This window comes from Gorilla gorilla, chromosome X, assembly GCF_029281585.2.
Source record: "Gorilla gorilla gorilla isolate KB3781 chromosome X, NHGRI_mGorGor1-v2.1_pri, whole genome shotgun sequence".
Lineage (NCBI taxonomy): Eukaryota > Metazoa > Chordata > Mammalia > Primates > Hominidae > Gorilla > Gorilla gorilla.
This window is the reverse complement of record NC_073247.2, coordinates 123429383-123448304: the sequence shown is the minus strand read 5'-3', so window position 1 is coordinate 123448304 and position 18922 is coordinate 123429383. Positions and strand designations below refer to the sequence as shown.

Genomic DNA, 18922 nt, shown 5'->3' with positions numbered 1-18922 from the left:
TGGCTGGGCACAGTGGCTCACGCCTGTAATCACAGCACTTTGGGAGGCCGAGGCGGGTGGATCACAAGGTCAGGAGCTTGAGACCAGCCTGGCCAGCATGGTGAAACCCCATCTCTACTAAAAATACAAAAATTAGCCAGGCATGGTGGCGGGCACCTGTAATCCCAGCTACTTGGGAGGCTGAGGCAGGAGAATCGCTTGTACCTGGGAGGCGGAGGTTGCAGTGAGCTGAGATTGTGTCACTGCACTCTAGCCTGGGCAACAGAGCAAGATTCTGTCTCAAAAAAAAAAAAAATCACTCTAACTTGGGCTCTTCTACCAACTGTGGTTCTCAGAAAACCAGGGCCCTCTAGGGTCCCCTGGAAGCTGCAAACAGTTAACCTCCATTAGCAAGCATGACTTGTAAAATAGAGGTGATAAAGCCTGAAGCATTGATCTACAATCTATTGAATTATTCCAGTGAACCATTTAAATATAACATTACACATTAGGATGATAAAGTACCACAGATAAATTACACTTAGGCAGGCACATATAGGAGAGGTTATTTCTCAAAACTCTCCTTTTTTCTCCTACCACCATCATAACCATTGTTAAGATAATTGCTCACTCTGTCTCCTTCTAATGTTTTGTGTATTCCGTATTTAAAATATCACCTTAGCTCATATTTGTGCTTTGCCCTGCCTGGATATATACAGAAGAGAGGCTGTGAGAAGAAATTATTTTAAGGAGAAAAAGGATTGGAGGTAAATTGGGCCTAGAACATAGCCTAAGAAGACCCTTGGGCCTATTTCTACAGGATGTTTCCTTTAAATCTTGTAGCTTAGGCAGTTGTCCTTTTGAAGAGTAGCATGCACAATGGCAGGAAAACTCACCAGCTGCCTTTCTGAAAGTGACATCCAACAGAGACTTCTGGTTGGGACTTGGAAACTACCCAATCAGGACTCAGCTGTTTTCAACTAATGGGGACTACTTTTGAGTTATTTATTTGCATACACAAACTTGATTAAGGGCTGGGAGGAGAACTTTCTCTATTTAAGCTAGACCCACTCTTTGTTCTTCGGAGCACACTTAGTTTACATTGGAGGCTGTGTTCCCCCATCTGCAGATCTCGTACTTTTAGGCTGAGGTCTCCGAGACTTTGTTTTCTCCAGGGAGCATGTTCACCTGCCTCTATGGGCCCTGTGGGGTACACTCACACTTCGTGGAGTACTTTTGCATTTTGCAATGTACTTGTGCTTGGTGGAGTATGCTCACATTTCAAGTTTTGTGGGGACACTCATGTTTCTGTTGCACTCAAAGGGATGCCTTTGTTATAGTGCCATGGGTAACACATGTTCTAAGGTAATGGTCTCCAACCAGCCACCTTATGGTGCACTGATGACTTTTATATTTAAAACCTATGGAGAAAATTCTTGTGCCTATTTAAGGCTCTGGATGAAACTTTTGGATTTAAAACTTCTTTGGCTACATTGGGGAGCTTTCTGTATCCCTAATCAAATTTATTTATGCCTGCAATTAGAACAAAGATGAATCTAGGCCTCTCAAAGACAATATAAGGCTTTCCTTAATAGGTACTATGAAAACTCCAAATGGAATCAAGAATTTCAGATTGCCTTCTTGAGAGAAACTAATTCCGAACTCAGTGCCTCCAAAAACTTGAAAATCCTCCTAGCCCAGATTTTGTTCCCAAGGACTCAAACCCTTTGTTCCTCTTCCTTTCACTCCCTCTGCACTACCTCTACTTTATTCTCCTCTGCCACTACCTTCTTCACTTTCTGAACTTCCTTTTTTCTCCTCACTGTCTATCCCAGGCACACTACCCATAACCCCTCAACTCCTCTTATTGCCCCATTTAAAATAAGTGAAAATGTAGAGGGAGGTCAGACCATTTCTTACATTCCTTAGTCTAAATCTGAACTCTTGGCGATTGTCCTAAAACTGACTTCCTTGAATTTGAATGCCACTTTCATTTAATCGTAAGCGCATACTAGCCCAGACTCACCAAAATCTATCAATTAATTCACATGCTGGGGGTCATTTTTGTGGCTCAAACGTGTATATGCCTAACTAAATGGATAAAACCTCCAGAGGACTTCCATTTCAAAAGGGACATGGCCATAACAAAAGCAAAGAAAATAACCTGTGATTTGTTAAAGGTCATTCCAGTGCTTTTTCTCTGGCAAATTAATTGGAAAGCCATTCAACGATTCACTCAAAAAAAAGATGAGTCTGCTTAGATTATTTTGACTGGTTCAAAAAGGCTTTCCAAGCTGGGCGCGGTGACTCACACCTGTAATCTCAGCACTTTAGGAGGCTGAGGCAGGAGGATCACTTGAGGTCAGGAGTTCGAGACCAGCCTGGCCAACATGGCGAAACCCTGTCTCTACTAAAAATACAAAAATTAGCTGGGCATGGTTGTGCATGTCTGTAGTCCCAGCTACTGAGGAGGCTGAGGCACGAGAATCACTTGAGCCCAGGAGGCGGAGGTAGCAGTGAGCTGAGATGGCACCACTGCACTCCAGCCTGGGCAACAGAGCAACTCTGTCTGAAAAAATAAAAATAAAAAAAAAATCTTCCCAGCAAAATTCTGGTGTCAAGGACTTAACAGAGGATACCATTAATCTTTTTGATTCCAGTTTTCTTTCAGGGCTTAACTGAACTCTTAATGCCTTAGTCAAACAACATTACCTCAATTGGACCTTTAAGAAACCCCACAAAATTGCCTCCTTGGCAAACTATCTCTCTAAAACTTTGTAAAGAGACAAAGAAAGAATAAATAAGATACTTGATTATCAGGAAAAGACCACCACGTTCATGGCCCTACATATTCAGCAATTTAAAAAACAATCACAGAACCAAAATGCTCTCAAGATTCTGGGAAACAGGATCTATTTCTTTCGCAAGGGCTTTTATCACTACAAAAGAGATTATGAAATATACAAATGATGGCTTCAGAAGAACCCAGATAAAGCTAAGAAAAATGCAAGCTTTTTCTTCATTACAAGATTGGGGTGCTTCAGGGAGATAAGGGCAATCTTCTTCCTTCTGTGAACCAGCTGAAGAAGGTTGGTTTGCAAATAAATAACAAATTGGTCCAGGCGTGGATAGATACTGGTGCCACACTCTCAGTGCTAAACTCCAACTCTTTTTTCAGATCGCCTTCCCTAGAGTAGTCAAACCACCAAAATGGTAGGGATCCCCAGCCAGCCAATGATAGTCAGGTGAAATCCAATTCCTTATCAGATAGGACCCGTCATTGGATACCATAGCTTTCTCCTCCCTTTTCTTCCCATACATTTATTAGCAAGGGCCTTCCTTGAAAAGAGTCAAGCCAACATCTTTTACCCATAAGGGAAATGTGTTATTTTAAGAATAAGCTCACCTGAGACCTCTACTTTTTTTTTTTTTTTTAAATAAGGTGGACTTGCTCTTTCACACAGGCTGGAGTGCAGTGGCACAATCGTGGCTCACTGCATCCTTGACTTCCTAAGCTCAAGTGATTCTCCTACCTCATCCTCCTGAGTAGCTGGGATCACAGGTGGGCGCCACTACAGCTGGCTAATTTTTTTACATATAGAGAAGAGGTCTCGCTATGTTGCCCAGGCTGGTCTTAAACTCCTGGGCTCAAGCGATCCTGCCCCCTTGGCCTCCCAATGTGCTAGGATTACAGGCATGAACCACTGCGCCCAGTCTAAGACCTCACTTATGTGTTTCCCTTGTGAGCCCCTGTCTGTCCAGCCATTTCTGAATAACCTACCTTAAGGGAATTATCTGAGACCCTATGGGCAAAAACGAATACCAATATCTGTCTTTTTCACTCAGCACCACCTGTTTTCATTCAGATAGATCCTAACAATTCTCTTCTAAATGTGAAACAATACCCCTTCAATTCTGAGGCATTAGCAGGCATGGAACCTATCATTGATTACTTTATTTCTAAGGGACTCATTGTCCCCTGTACTGGCCCATGCAATACCTCAATTTTACCCATGCAGAAACATAATGGGAGAGGATGGAGGTTTGTTCAACAACTTAGAGCCGTAACCAATATTGTTATTCCTGAGACCCCATTGTGCCTGATCCACCTACACTCTTACATAATATGCCTTCTGACACCCAATATGTCTCTACTCTTGACCTCTGCGTTGCCTTTTTCAGCATCCCTGTTTACCTGAAAGTTTCTTTTCACCTTCATGTGGAGAGGCCAACAGTATACATGGACAGTGCTTCCTCAGGGATATACTGAGAGCCCTATCTATTTTTTCCAGATTCTTTGAGCAGACCTGAAAAAGATAACCTTTTTATAAGGTTCAACCCTTTTACAATATATTGATGATATGCTTTTATGTTCTCCCTCTCAAAACACTTACCCTGCTGACACTCTTCATTTTTTTTCTGCCAACTGACCCTCAATAAATGTCATAATGTCTCTAAAGAAAAATCACAATTTGGTCAAGATTCAATTAAATTCCTTGGATATGTATTAACTTCCTCAAGGCTAAGCCTTGATCTCTCTCACATTCAAGTTATCTTTTTCTTCCCCTTACGTGCTACAAAAAGGCAGCTCAGAGTATTTTTAGGGCCTGTGGATTATTGCAGAATATGGAACCTAATTTCTCTCTGATGGTACAACCCTTATATTCCTTACCTAAAGCCTCTTTTCCCCATTTCCTTGTCTGGATTACTGATGGTGAACAAGCTTTCCAAGTTTAAAAAACTCAATTGTCCACTACCCCTACCTATGACATCCAAATTATTATGATTTTCCCTTTTTGTGCATGAAAGAGAGGGTAACACATTAGGGGGTTTGCCTTAGCCCCTTGAGGGCAACGATCAACTGATTGGCTATTATAGCCAATAGCAGTGCCCTGTGGCACAAGTATTGCCCCCCTATCTGAGAACTGTTGCTATTACTTCTATGCTTATAAAGGCCACTAAAAAATAGTCATACAGTCCCCTCTCACTATGTATGCCCCTCATTCCATTGAAAGCCTCCTCACTTTTCATCATACCCAACATCTTTCAGCCAGCCGATTGACCTCCTATTAGATACTATTTTCTTTTTCTCCCAATTTAGCCATTGCCCACTGCAATCTATTAAAACCCTTTTATCATCTCCAGTGGAAGACATCCTGTGACTGTGTCAGTTTTACAGATACCCTCCTTTTACCCAGCATACACCCAAAGGAAATGCCTCTGCCCAATTTGGACTTTGTCTAGTACACTGATGGGTCTTCTCTCAAGAGCCCTGCTGGCTCTTACCTCACAAGATACGCCATAGTTTCCCCAGCAGAGACTATTGAATAGGACTCCCTTCCCACAGTCTGGTCAGCTTAACAAGCAGAATTGCATGCCTTCACATGAGCCTGTTTGCTGGCTGGAGGCAAAACAACTAACATTTTATACAGATGATAGATTCGTCTTTGGTGTTGCACATAATTTCGTATGCCCTGGAAACAATGAGGTTTTTTGACCTCCTCCAGACAACCTATTAAAAATAAAGATTTTTGTTTTGACACTTTTAAAAGCTATTCAGGCTCTGTTATCTCTTGCTATTATCAAGATCCAAGGACACTCCCCTGAAAACTCTGAAGACAGTAAGGGCAATCATCTTGCTGATGCAGCTGTTGAAGCTACAGCCCTACAAGTAACTCCCTTGATCATGCTCATTCAATCCTCAGCCCCCATGCTTGCCCATTTGATTACCATTTTTTCTAGACTTTTCACATCTCAGAAAGCAGTTTCATATCTTGAAAGGGGGAAATGGATGAAACAAAGTTGCACATTTAACTCCCAAACAAGATTATGAGAAGGGACAAATAGACATCCAATCCTCCCTAGCAGTCTGCAGACACAAACAGACCTTTATACATAACCTAATTCACTACAATCTGGATACAGTGAATAAATGGGTCAGACAATACTTCAGAGAAATTTCCCCAACAGTTGCTTTTTAGGTATACAAACTTTGTAGCCTCTGTCCCCAATATACTCCAGGTGAACCCCTAAAATGTCCTTCAGGCCAAGTATCACTTCCCAATGGCCTTTTTGCAGAATGGCACCTTGACTTCATCCAATTACCCCCATCTCATGGATACAAAAATGTCCTTATAATGGTTGACATGTATTTCCATTGCGTTGAAGCTTTCTCCTGCAGACAGACTACGGCCATGTCAGTAGCCAACGTACTCCTTGAAAAGATCATTCCTCTTGGGGAATTCCAACTGAGCTATATAGTAACCAAGGAACTCATTTAACTGGCCAAGTATTAGCAAAAATTTGGAACATTTAGCCCATTCTGCAGCATTTTCATTACGCATACCACTCCAATCTTTTGGGCTGGTTAAATAGATAAATGGGGTTATAAAAACCCAATTTGCGAAGATTCCAAGTACTTTTAACCTGCCCTGGCATAAGGCCCTCCCATTGGCATTGCTAGTTTTACAATCCACACCTAGTAGGAAACACTGTCTCTCCCCTTTTGAGATCGTTGCTGGTCTGCTCATGCACCTGGTTGAAGAAACGTTTTCCCTGCTCAGTTACAGGGAGACTTCCTAACCTACTACCAATGCCTTGTCAAAGCTTTAAAGACTAACCGCCACAAGGTTGTGGAATCCTTTTACAGGCCCAAATCAGATAGTGACCTCTGGCATCGCAGCCTCCAGCCTAATGATTATGTACGTTGGTAGAGACATCAATTGAAAGATTACCTTCAGCCCTGTTGGAAGAAGAACTCTTTTCAGGTACTGTTAATCAATCTCTGTGCTGCCAAGTTACAGTGTATTGACTCTTGGATACATATATCTCACCTAAAAATGGCACCAACTCCTGGAGAATCTTGGACATAAATGCCAGTGTTTAATACCAAATTCAGATTACTAAAACCCCATCTCCAGGCCAAGAAGACAACATCTAAGGTTGACAGCTAACCCAGGACACCAGACCAGGACTGTATGAGTAATATGCTCAGCCCTTACATTTACTTTATTTCTGCCTTGATTGTCATAGCTTTGGGAATTCTCTGTATTTTAGACATTTTTTTTGACATGTTAAAATTTAAAATAGTTCCCAGACAGGGCAGTTCCAGACGAACATCCTGTTTGCGCCTCTGAGCTAAGGCAGTTCCTGTAACCAGTAATTGGAGCTGAGACACGGTGGCAGGAAAACTCCCACCAGCAGCCTGAAAGGAGCATCCAACAGAGACTTCTGGTTCTGGCTTGAAAACTACCCATCTGGGACTCAGCAGTTTTCAACCAATTCGGGCTGAAAGAGTTTGAATTCTTCATTTGCACATATGGACCTGATCGAGGGCTGGGGTGGGAACTTTCCCAATAGCATGCTTTCAGTTTACAACAGAGGCTGTGATTGTTTTTTTAGAAAATAAAACTCTTCGGCCAGGCGCAGTGGCTCACTCCTGCAATCCCAGCACTTTGAGAGGCCAAGGCAGGTGGATCACCTGAGGTCGGGAGTTCAAGACCAGCCTGACCAACATGGACAAACCCCGTTTCTACTAAAAACACAAAATTAGCTGGGCATGGTGGTGCATGCCTGTAATCCCAGCTACTCGGGAGGGTGAGGCAGGAGAATCGCTTGAACCTGGGAGGTGGGGGTTGCGGTGAGCCAAGATTGCACCATTGCACTCCAGCCCGGGCAACAAGAGTGAAACTCTGTCTCAAAAAAAAAAAAAAAAAAAAAAAAGAGGAAAGAAAAGAAAACTCTTCTTTGTTTTGTTTTTCCTTTGCAGACCTCATGGTCTTTTGTTAACAAAATTAATGATAACGGTGAAACTAGTTTTATAACAATAAATATAGAAAGGTCATGGTTGAATAATGAAACAAGCACAGTCATTTTCTGCCCAAAGAGAGAATAAAATATGAATATTTAGTGAAATATAAAGACAAAAATATTCAAACGTATTACCTGTCCTAAAAAAAAAATTCTAGGACTTAAGATTTCTACACATGAATCAGAGACTATAATGCCTTATTTGCTATGAATTATACCACAAAGCACAATAAGCTACAGAGACCATTTCTTATATGTGGGCTAATAAAGAAATACATTAACTATTAAAATAAAACTCTAAAAATAGTTTACAAAACAACTTCTAGCTGATACATTAGAATAGAAGCAGAATAGACCAATGTGTCCTACATATTACACCACGCTGCTACTCTAGCTATATGACCTCCAAGAAATCATTTAACCTCTCTTGAGCCTCAGTTTTCTCACTTATAATGAAAATAACAGATTCAGATTAGGTCTTTCAACTATACACTCTGTGACTCTAAGAGCAAATATTCTGCTGTTTGATAACAAAGGAAAAAGTAAAATTCTTAATATAAATCGATATTTAATGTTAATGTCATATCTTGTACTGATCATATTGATTCTTATATTTATAACTAACATTTGTATGGCACTTTACAGTTTTATTAAATGTCTTCATGTTCATCATCATATTTTAATCACACAGCTTCCCTATGGAGTAACAGAATGGGAGAAGTTAAGCTGTTTGCTCGAGATCACATGGCTAGGAAGCAACTTACTGAAGAAGTCCAGCTCTTGAGCTGCTTAAGCCTGGGCAGGTCTTTTCTTGCCTCCCAGAGGTAAATCAAAGCAACCAATGAACTTTAACTTTGTACACTCTGTTTCATTTGTTATTCTCCTTCCTGGGTTATTTTGGGGGTTATTATTTTATTTCTAATTTATACATGACCACTAAGTTATTCCCATTTGGTGCAGCAATAGCTGGGAATCTGATATCATCGCATGATTATTCAATCTCTGCATTAATAGGTTATATAGATTAATAGCAATGTATTATAAAGGAGTATTTCCTGTTAGGCAAGAGAAAACAGAATTCCCTTATGAGTTTTGTTTGTCTGCCAATTTTGTCTTCAAGTCAATTAAAAATTTATGCCATCAGGAAGAAGAATAGCTTTTTGATATCAGGATTGGCAAATATTTGTGTTTCTGTGTTTAATCTTGATCTGTGGCTGAAGTTGTAGATCTGAAGTTATAAGTTCTCTGTGAATCTGTGTGGCTGTAATTCAGAAAGACCTTTACGTCTCATTGAATCTGTGAAACTTTTTCCTATAAGATATTAAATTAGTCTATGGCCATACCACCCTGAATGTGCTTGATCTCATCTGATCTCGTGAAGCTAAGCAGGGTGGGGCCTAGTTAGTACTTGGATGGGAGACTGCCTGGGAATATAAGCTGCTGTTGGCTTAAAAAATTTTTTTTGTATATTAAAAATAAAAAAATAAATTAAAGGAGCACTGTTCTGATTAGAGAACATAAATACATAAAGTACTTCTGTTAAGTTCCCAGAAAACAAACAAATTGACTTATAATACTTTAAATGTACTAGACTTTAACAAAACATCTCTTACAGAAACTAATTCAGAAACCAAGATTACATAATTAACATTATTTTGACAATTATGGTTTTTTCTGATTTATTAGTGTAAAGTAAAATACAAGGATATATTGTATTTTACTTGGATTTCTTTTTCCTAAACTTGCATAGGTTTACTGATCAAATAAGTTAACATTATTCCAAAAAATGTTTTTGATTATAAAAGATGTAAAGTTGTATTCAAGAAAATGAAATCATTACTCTGACAAATTTTATATCAACAGCTATTATGCTTTGAAGTAGGCCAGATTGAAGATTATTTCCAAGATCTTTAAGCAACTCAAAATCATGGACTGACATTAAATTGAGTTAATTAATGGGTAATCATTGGACAGAATTTTTTTTTTTTTGAGATGGAGTCTCGCTCTGTCGCTCAGGCTGGAGTGCAGTGGTGCGATCTCGGCTCACTGCAACCTCTGCCACCTGGGTTCAAGCAGTTTTCCTGCCTCAGCCTCCTGAGTAGCTGGGATTACAGGTGCACACCACCACGCCTGGCTAATTTTTGTATTTTTAGTAGAGACGGTGTTTCACCATGTTGGTCAGGCTGGTCTTGAACTCCTGACCTCGTGATCCACCCGCCTCGGCCTCCCAAAGTGCTGCAATTACAGGTGTGAGCCACTGCGCTCGGCCTAGCTTCTACTTTTAATCCTTTACAATATCACATATTAAGTAACCTATGGAAAACAACACTGTATACTCATGAGAGAATGAGAGTCAAAAGGGCAGATGACATCTCATTATTACGAAAATTGTTTTGACCTCACAGATCCTCTAAAACAAATATGAAAGAGCAGAAAGAAAAACAAAACTTGGAAAGTGCATTTTATTTGCCTTGATTTATAATACCTGAGTCTGAAAAGAAGCTATTAAATATAGTAAGATAAAATTTACAATGGTCCCTCGGTTTAGTTGGGTTTGCTTCCTTTATTTAGAAATTAATGCTTCCACTTGCAATGTAAAAAGTTAATCTTTATCTTCTGTGTAATCTGTGTAAATAGAAGAGATTCTGTGCCTTTCAAGAAAAATGTTCTATGATTAAATTGTCTTTATTGTGTCCTTATCTATGGGAAAAAAATCCCATAGAGCATATGGTTTTTACTTATGAAATAATGAACATTTTTACAATAGTGTTACCTTCTGTGTTTTTTTCAAATGCTTTATTTTTACTTTGATTAAATAGGTAAAGAAGTATTATTTCTCAGACTCTCATGATCTCACCTAATCAACTCCACAACTCTTAATTTTGCCCTCCCAAAATCAGTTTCTAAATTTGATCAAATAAACATTTCAGGTGGTATATATATATATAATTGTTTGTTTTTGAGACGGGGTCTTGCCCTGTCCCCCCCATGCTGGAGTGCAGTGGCACGATCTTGGCTCGCTGCAACCTCCACCTCCCGGGTTCAAGCAATTCTCCTGCCTCAGACTCCGGAGTAGCTGGGATTACAGGCACGTGCCACCACGCCTGGCTATTTTTGTATTTTTAGTAGAGATGGGGTTTCGCCATGTTGGTCAGGCTGGTCTTGAACTCCTGATCTTGTGATCTGCCTGCCTCGGCCTCCCAAAGTGCTGGGATTACAGGTGTGAGCCACCGCGCCTGGCCCTTTAGGATATATTTTATACCTAAAACTAAAACTTTTAACCTAAAACCACTGAAATTTCTCAGAGGGCCTTTGGAAAATCAAAGAGATTCATTATTTGACCTTATAAAAAGAGATGTTGGAAATAGTTGTTACATCAAAAAAGATACTCAGCCCTCTCTAAGTTGTTTCAATAAAATGTTATTAATATAAGCCCAGGCGTGGTGGCTCACGCCTATAATCCCAGCACTTTGGGAGGCCGAGGCGGGCGGATCACCTGAGGTCAGGAGTTCGAGACCAGTCTCAACATGGAGAAACCCCGTCTCTACTAAACATACAAAAATTAGCCGGGTGTGGTTGTGCATGCCTGTAATCCCAGCTACTCAGGAGGCTGAGGCAGGAGAACTGCTTGAACCTGGGAGGCGGAGGTTGTGGTGAGCTGAGATCACGCCGTTGTACTCCAGCCTGGGCAACAAGAGCGAAACTCTGTTGGAAAAAATAAAATAAAATGTTATTAATATAAATATTTCAGAAATTGTGTGCTTTATGGGAAGTCCCTGGCAATTTTCAGTGCCCTCCCTGTTCATAATGATATTTTACTTTCAGGTATAACCCTGATCAAAACTGTTATGTGTTACTATCGTGAAAGTTGCATGGGAATAATTGTTATGCAGAAGTCACATTCAATCTTCCCCAAGTTTGTTTTGATAAAATATTATTAATATAAATAGAAAACCCAGGTTTTCTATTTATATAAATATAAAACCCAGGTTTTCTATTTCTCCTAAAGAAATATATACCCTTACCCAGATAATATAAACATGTGGCTATTTCTTAGAATCTAAAGGAAATATGGAAAATAAAGTAGCATAAGTTATTACATGATAAAGGTGGTTTCATACCCATTTTATATAACAGGATATGTTTTATTTTAAAAATTTAGAAGGAATTTGGAATGAATGTATCACATATTCATTTATTTATAACCTTTACATTTCTTTGTTATTGCTCTTGCTATTAACCTCTGCCGCCTCATCAATGTGGCTAACTATTCCTTCAAGATTCATCAGAGGTGTAATTTACTCCAGGAAGCCTTTCTCCACCCCTTTTAAGATTGTGCCCATTTTGTGCCACCAGTAGCACTCTTTGCCTACCTCTGTCATAATTCTTGATGTTTAAATCACCTGTATACTTTTCTCCTCTTTTGTACTGTAAAATCTTAAAAGATGGAGACCATATTTAAAACATCTCTAAATTCCCAGCATTTAGTGCTATTCCTGGAACCTAGATGATACTCGATAATGTTTATTGAACAAAAAATAATTAAATTACTAGGTACTTAATGGGATACCTAGGCCTGTTGGGATTACAAAGATAAATAAAACATAGTTCCTATTCTATCCCAACAATAGCTGATTTGTCTTATTCATGCGTTAATGGTTTGTGAAATTTCAAAAGATTTAACAAAAAAAAAAACCTATGGAACCCATTATTTTTATTTTAAGGACAATAAGCAGAAGCTCAAATCAATAGTTTTTTTTTTTTCAAGATTATACTGGTAATAGCAGAGCTAAGGCTTGACTCCAACCCTCCTGATGCCTGTTCTGTGCTGCTCTACACTATGCTGACCTATCCTTTAATGAAGAGCCTTCAATAATGGCATATGCATTAAAATATAAAGTAATATAACTTTGAAAGGATGATAAATCATAAATGTTTCTTCTTAATCTTTTAAACACAGCACATTGCAGAATCCTTGAGGTGACTTTAGATTTATTTCTTTAATTTTCCATCATTCATCAAAACTTTCTGTATACTTTTTTCTTTATTATTATAGTAAATGTCTTTGAACAAAGATGAAAAGTTTCAAGTTATAAAACCCACTTATAATCTCCACTTTGTGGATGTTTATGTTCTTAAGAAGTTGCCAAAACCTAACCTATATATATATATATATATATATATATATATATATATATATATATATATATATATATAAAGGGGAGTTTATTAAGTATTAACTTACACAATCACAAGGTCCCACAATAGGATGTCTGCAAGCTGAGGAGCAAGGAGAGCCAGTCCGAGTCCCAAAACTGAAGAACTTGGAGTCTGATGTTTGAAGGCAGGAAGTATCCAGCACGGGACAAAGATGTAGGCTGGGAGGGAGGCTAGACCACTCTCTCCTTTTCACATTTTTCTGCCTGCTTTATATTGGATGGCAGCTGATTAGATTGTGCCTACCAGATTAAGGGTGGGTCTGCCTTTACCAGCCCACTAACTCAAATGTTAATCTCTTTTGGCAACACCCACAGAGACACACCCAGGATTAATAATTTATATCCCTCAATCCAATCAAGTTGACAGTCAGTATTAACCATCACATTATTATTATTGGCAACTGTCTTACTTTTAGGAACACCAAAATAATTATTTTCTAGCTATATTGGTCAAATCCAGAGTTAAAATAATACTATAATAGAGTCAATTTCTGGACAACCTCAAGATTGTTCAATTTATTAATTGATATTTTTATTGAAATTATCTTTAAAATGTTTACAGTAGGTTGCTTTGTTTCTCAAGATTCTAGCAAGTAAAACAAAGGGCTCCATTCACCCAAGGGTATGCAAGAGAACTGAAAAAATCAAGATTCAAAAAGAATTAAATAATGGCAACTTTGTAAGAATAAATGTGTTGCGATTCTTTTGAAAGAAAGAAACTCATTTGGATACATGAAAAAAGATATGAAGGAAATTTTTAAAAATATGAAGTAGCAAAACAGCTGAAATAAATCAGATGAGTCTCAGCTTAAAAAAAGCAACTGTGCAGTACAAAATTGGAGTTTATTGGACTATAATAAATGAGAGTTGGCTGTATCACTACTTGTGTCACCAGAGGAAGAGAAAGAAACTATTTTTTGTTGAACACTCCTAATGTGCCAAGCATTGTGGTAAACACATTACATGCTTGATCTGATTTTATCCAACTAAAATTTAAAGATTTTTATAAAATCAATCTTTACATGAAATTGCTGCTTATAGAAAATTATACTACAAATCATATTAAAGCTACAATATTACTGAAATAATTAAAATAAACTCGTGTTTGTTTGGTTTTTTTTTGAGACAGGGTCTTGCTCTGGGGTGGAATGGCGTGATGATGGCTTAGTACGGCCTCAACCCTCTGGGCTCAAGCGATCCTCCCATCTCAGCCTCCTGAGTAGCTGGGATCACAGGCACATGCCACCACACCTGGCTAATTTTTTATTTTTTTGTAGAGATGGGGGGTGGGTCTCATTATGTTGCCTATGCTGTTCTAGCCTCGAGTAATCCTCCCACCTTGGCCTCCCAAGGTGGGAGGATTACAGGTGTGAGCCACCGAACCCTGCCCTCTTGTGATTTTTTTTTTTTAACCACACATCCTTCCTAGGCCACAATGACAAAGATTAAAAACCATGAAAGGATCTCTTTAAGTAAAATCCAATTGAATATGGAGCAAGTCACTTTGGTCAAACATTTAACTCTATTACGGTGACTACTAGGCTAAATATATCTCATTACCAAGTATTTTGAAAAGGAGGAAAATATATTTATGTGAACTTGATTATATGAGTATATGCCTCCTGTATGGATCAGTGATGTTATTAACTAATCCCCTGATTTGTAAAATTATCATAATCAACTAAGCTACAAATGATAAAATGTTTGATGAAAGGAGACTGAGTATAGTCTGAGAATAGCCCCTTTAATCAATAAGCACTCAAAATCTAGACCTTGCTCTGAATCTGTTGTATAATAAAGGGCTAGTGCTTAAATGAGACAGGATGTATTATGATTTGGAAGTTTCTTAAGAAATTTTCAAAAAGGTTCAGTCATACCCAGACCTCAGCATCACACAATATAACTTTGAGACAAACCTGCACATGTACCCCCCGATTCGTAAATAAAAGTTGAAAAAGGAAAAAAAAGTCTGAATTGTGTTAGTTTGTTTCAATCCTCCTTAATTTTTACTATCATACAGCAAAAATAAGAGAATGTAATATACCATTGTTCGTAAATGTCAAATGCACATCCGTATCACTTAAAACAAGTTCATTCAAAGATATTCATTAAGCACTTACTATGTGAAAGGCCCTCTGCTATGCACAGATGTACTAGACAGTTTACAGTCTAGAGGATACACACAAACATGAATGCAAACATATTTTTATAAACTGTGGTAAAGAACAGAGTCATGCAAGAGAGCAGGCGATGTGTAGCTGGGGTGGGGACCAACTTTAGATTTAATGGTCAGGGAAAGCTTCTTGGCAGAAGTGACATTTAAGCTGAGGCTTGAAAAATAAGGAGCCAACCAGGAGAAGACAGAGGGAATAATCTTCCAAACAAAGTGAATAGAATGTGAGCAGGCCATCAGAGAAGGGGCTTTGCTTGTTTGAACTAAGAAATGAAAAAGGACAGTATGTGTAGAGCACAATAAGCAAAGGAGCCAGCAGACAGCTTAACAAGACCTACAGGTCATGGGAAGGAGTTTGATTTCTATTCCTCAAGAATTGAGCAAGTGGCAAATGTGGCAACATATTTAGATGGCTTTTACTTGTCTGAAAAATTATCATTTCCAGATTAGAACATGCACACAACACAACCCAGAATAATTAAGCTAAGCCCAAGTGTATTGTTCAAGGGAATAACTCCTTTTAAAAAAAGTTTTTTTAGAGACAGGGTCTTGCTCTGTTGCCCAGGCTAGAGCGCAGTGGTCCCATGATAGCTCACTGCAACATCGAACTTCTGGGCTCAAGGAATACTCCCACCTCTACTCCCACCTCAGCCTCCCAAAGTGCTGGGATTACAGGTGTCAGCCACTGCCCTTGGTCCTGTTCATGGGAATAATTCATTTTAAAACTAAAATGTTAATTTTATTAAATTAATGCCATATGCACAGATTTTAAAAAAATAGTCTACTGAGAAAATCCCATCTCTCTCCATTTCTAATTCTCACTACTGAAGGGCAATAACTTTAAACAGTTTTCGCTATTCCCTATGGTGTTTACTACCATGTTTCCATATAACATGCTTGTATTGCTATATCTTGATTGTTCAGCTTTAATCTATTGATATTTTTATTACAATAGGTGACAATTAGGCTCTCTTATACAGCCATAAACACATACTGTCTTTCCTCTCAGAATATTCACATCACAATTTTTGGTGAAATCAATATTTAGTGGTTATATTACTATGACTTTGTAAACATTTTTCAGAGTTTAACCATGTATTGAGTATGTTATAACATTTCCTTCCCTATAAAAATTTTGTCATGTTTTCTTTAATTTTTATTTGCTCAGGATTTTCTCTATGAATCTATCACTCATTCTCAAACAGATCTTCCCAAATGATCTGTACATCTTCCCTTTGTATGTTCAAATACATCAGATTATCAATAACTTTCTTTTTTATTATTAGTAAAGATGTCTGTGCTAGATATTTTTGTCCTTCTCCAATGTGAACTGGTTTAGTCCTTATGAATAGCTGTCCTCTGGGATTTCCCCTCACCCTTATCCTGAAAATCTCTTTTGCCCATCTCTTATGTCAGATTCTGTTTTCTGGACTCTTGTCTTCCTCACTTTCGATTTAACTTCCTCATTTTGTTGGGCAAATATCCTCCAGTGACTTCATGAGAAAAAATGGTCAATTTTTTAGATTTTACACATCTGAAAACACCTTGTTCTAATATTTCATCAGATTGTTAGTTCAACGGATATATAATTCTAGATTGGTGTATGTGTTTTCTAATGCTACTATAACAAATTACCATAAATTCTGTGGTTGAAAATGGTACAAGTTTATTATCTTTCCATCACAAATGTGAAATCACTTTCAATGATCAAGGTGTTGGCAACACTGCTTTCTTCTGGAGGCTCTATTGAAGAATCTTTTTTCTTGTTCTTTATGGTCTCTAGAGGATGCCTGCATACTTTGGCTCATGGACTTTTCGTCCATCTTCAGAACATATTACTCCAACCTCTGGTTCAGGTTTCACATCTTACTTTGGTCCTCCTGTTACAAGGGCCCTTGTGATTACTTCAGCCCCACCCAGATGATCCAGGATCATCTGCCCATCTCACAATCCTTAATTAATTTCCATCTGCAAAATCCCTTTTACCATGTCAGGTAACATATTCATAGATCCATGGATTAGGACATCTTTGGGTGGGGGTTGGGGGGACATTATTCAGCCTACCACAGTTGGCAATTATTTTCCCTCAGAACTTGTCTTCCGGAGTCTAGGGATACAATTGAGAAGTGCGTACTTAATATTATTTGCAATCCTTTGTATATGACCTGTTTTTTTCTCTCTGTAAGCTTTTAGAATCTTCTCTTTATTCCATCTTCTGAAACTTCACTGTTATGTACATTGGTGGACCTTTTCTATCTGTATTCTCATCTGTATTAGTCCATTATCGCATTGCTATGAAAAACTACCAGAGGCTAGCTAATTTATAAAGAAGAGAGATTAACTCATGGTTCCACAGGCTGTACAGGAAGCATGGCTGGGGAGGCCTAAGGAAACTTACAACATGGCAGAAGGCAAAGAGGAAGGAGGCATTCTTTGCATGGTTGGAGCAAGAGGAAGAGAGAGAAGGGGGAGGTGCTTCACACTTTTAAACAACCAGATCTCATGAGAACTCACTGGCTATCACAATAGCAAGGGGGAAGTCTGCCCCCATGATCCAATTACCTCCCACCAGGCCCCTTTTCCAACATTGGAGGTTACAATTGGACATGAGATTTGGGCAGGGACACAAATCCAAACCATATCATCATCCTAGAGTGCTAGGAATTTTCTTTGTATTATTTATTTAATAATTTATTTTTTTTCTACTTTCCCTAACCTCACTTCCTAGAACTTCTCTTGCTGTAATTTGGCCCTGCAGTACCAAATCCTTGCATTTCCTCATCTTTTCTCTATTATTTTTCATTTCTTTTTCTGTTCATTCTAGTCTCTAGAAGATCTCCTCAACATTAAATTTGTATTCTATTTATTTTTTAGATTTCTGCTATAATATTTTGACCTTCTAAGAGCTCCTTCTCATTCTTTAAAAGTTCCATTTTATAGCATGCTAATCTTGTGTCTCTAATGTATCTTCTTGTATCTTTCTAAAGAATATTATTAATTATATTTTAAGTCCTTTTTTTTTCATTCCCTCTGTTTTCTCTTTTCCCTTTGTCTTCTGTTGTCATTATTGTTGTTTTGGTCTCTTTCATTTTAGAAACTGTCCTCAATGTCTAGTGATTTAGCCACCACAAATAAAAGTGAGGTGCCAAAATGATGATTGGAAATTATGTCTAGATTTTTGAGCTTCACTGAAGAGTAACTGGACAATAGGAAATGTGTTCAATAGGAAAACCCCAAACATCAGTATATGTAAGTCTTTACTTTAGAGATACTCTGTTTCTCGAGAATCCTCCAATCTCCTGCTGAGCTGCCAATATCTTAGAAACCAAGTGGCAGGCCAGGTGCAGTGACTCATGCTTGTAATCCCAACACTTTGGGAGGCTGAGGTAGGAAGATGGCTTGAGCTCAAGAGTTCAAGACCAGCCTGGGCAACATTGCGATACCCCACTTATACTAAAAAAAATAATAGCCAGGCCATGCGTGGTGGCTCATGTCTGCAATCCCAGCACTTTGGGAAGCTGAGGTGGGTGGATCACCTGAGGTCAGGAGTTCAAGACCAAGCCTAGCCAACATGGCAAAACCTCGTCTCTACTAAAAATACAAAAATTAGCCAGGCATGGTGGTGCACGTCTGTATTCACAGCTACTCTGGAGGCTGGGGGAGAAGAATCGCTTTAACCCAGGAGGCGGAGGTTGCAGTGAGCCGAGATCTCACCACTGCACTCAAGCCTGGGCAACAGAGA

The 18922-nt window shown here is 38.6% G+C and overlaps 2 pseudogenes; both read left to right on the top strand.

Annotated features, from left to right (window-relative positions):
- The window catches only part of LOC101148336 (large ribosomal subunit protein eL20-like), a 54236-nt pseudogene that overhangs the window by 2104 nt on the left and 33210 nt on the right, over window positions 1-18922 (top strand).
- Window positions 9118-9237, top strand: LOC115932609 (uncharacterized; annotated as a pseudogene).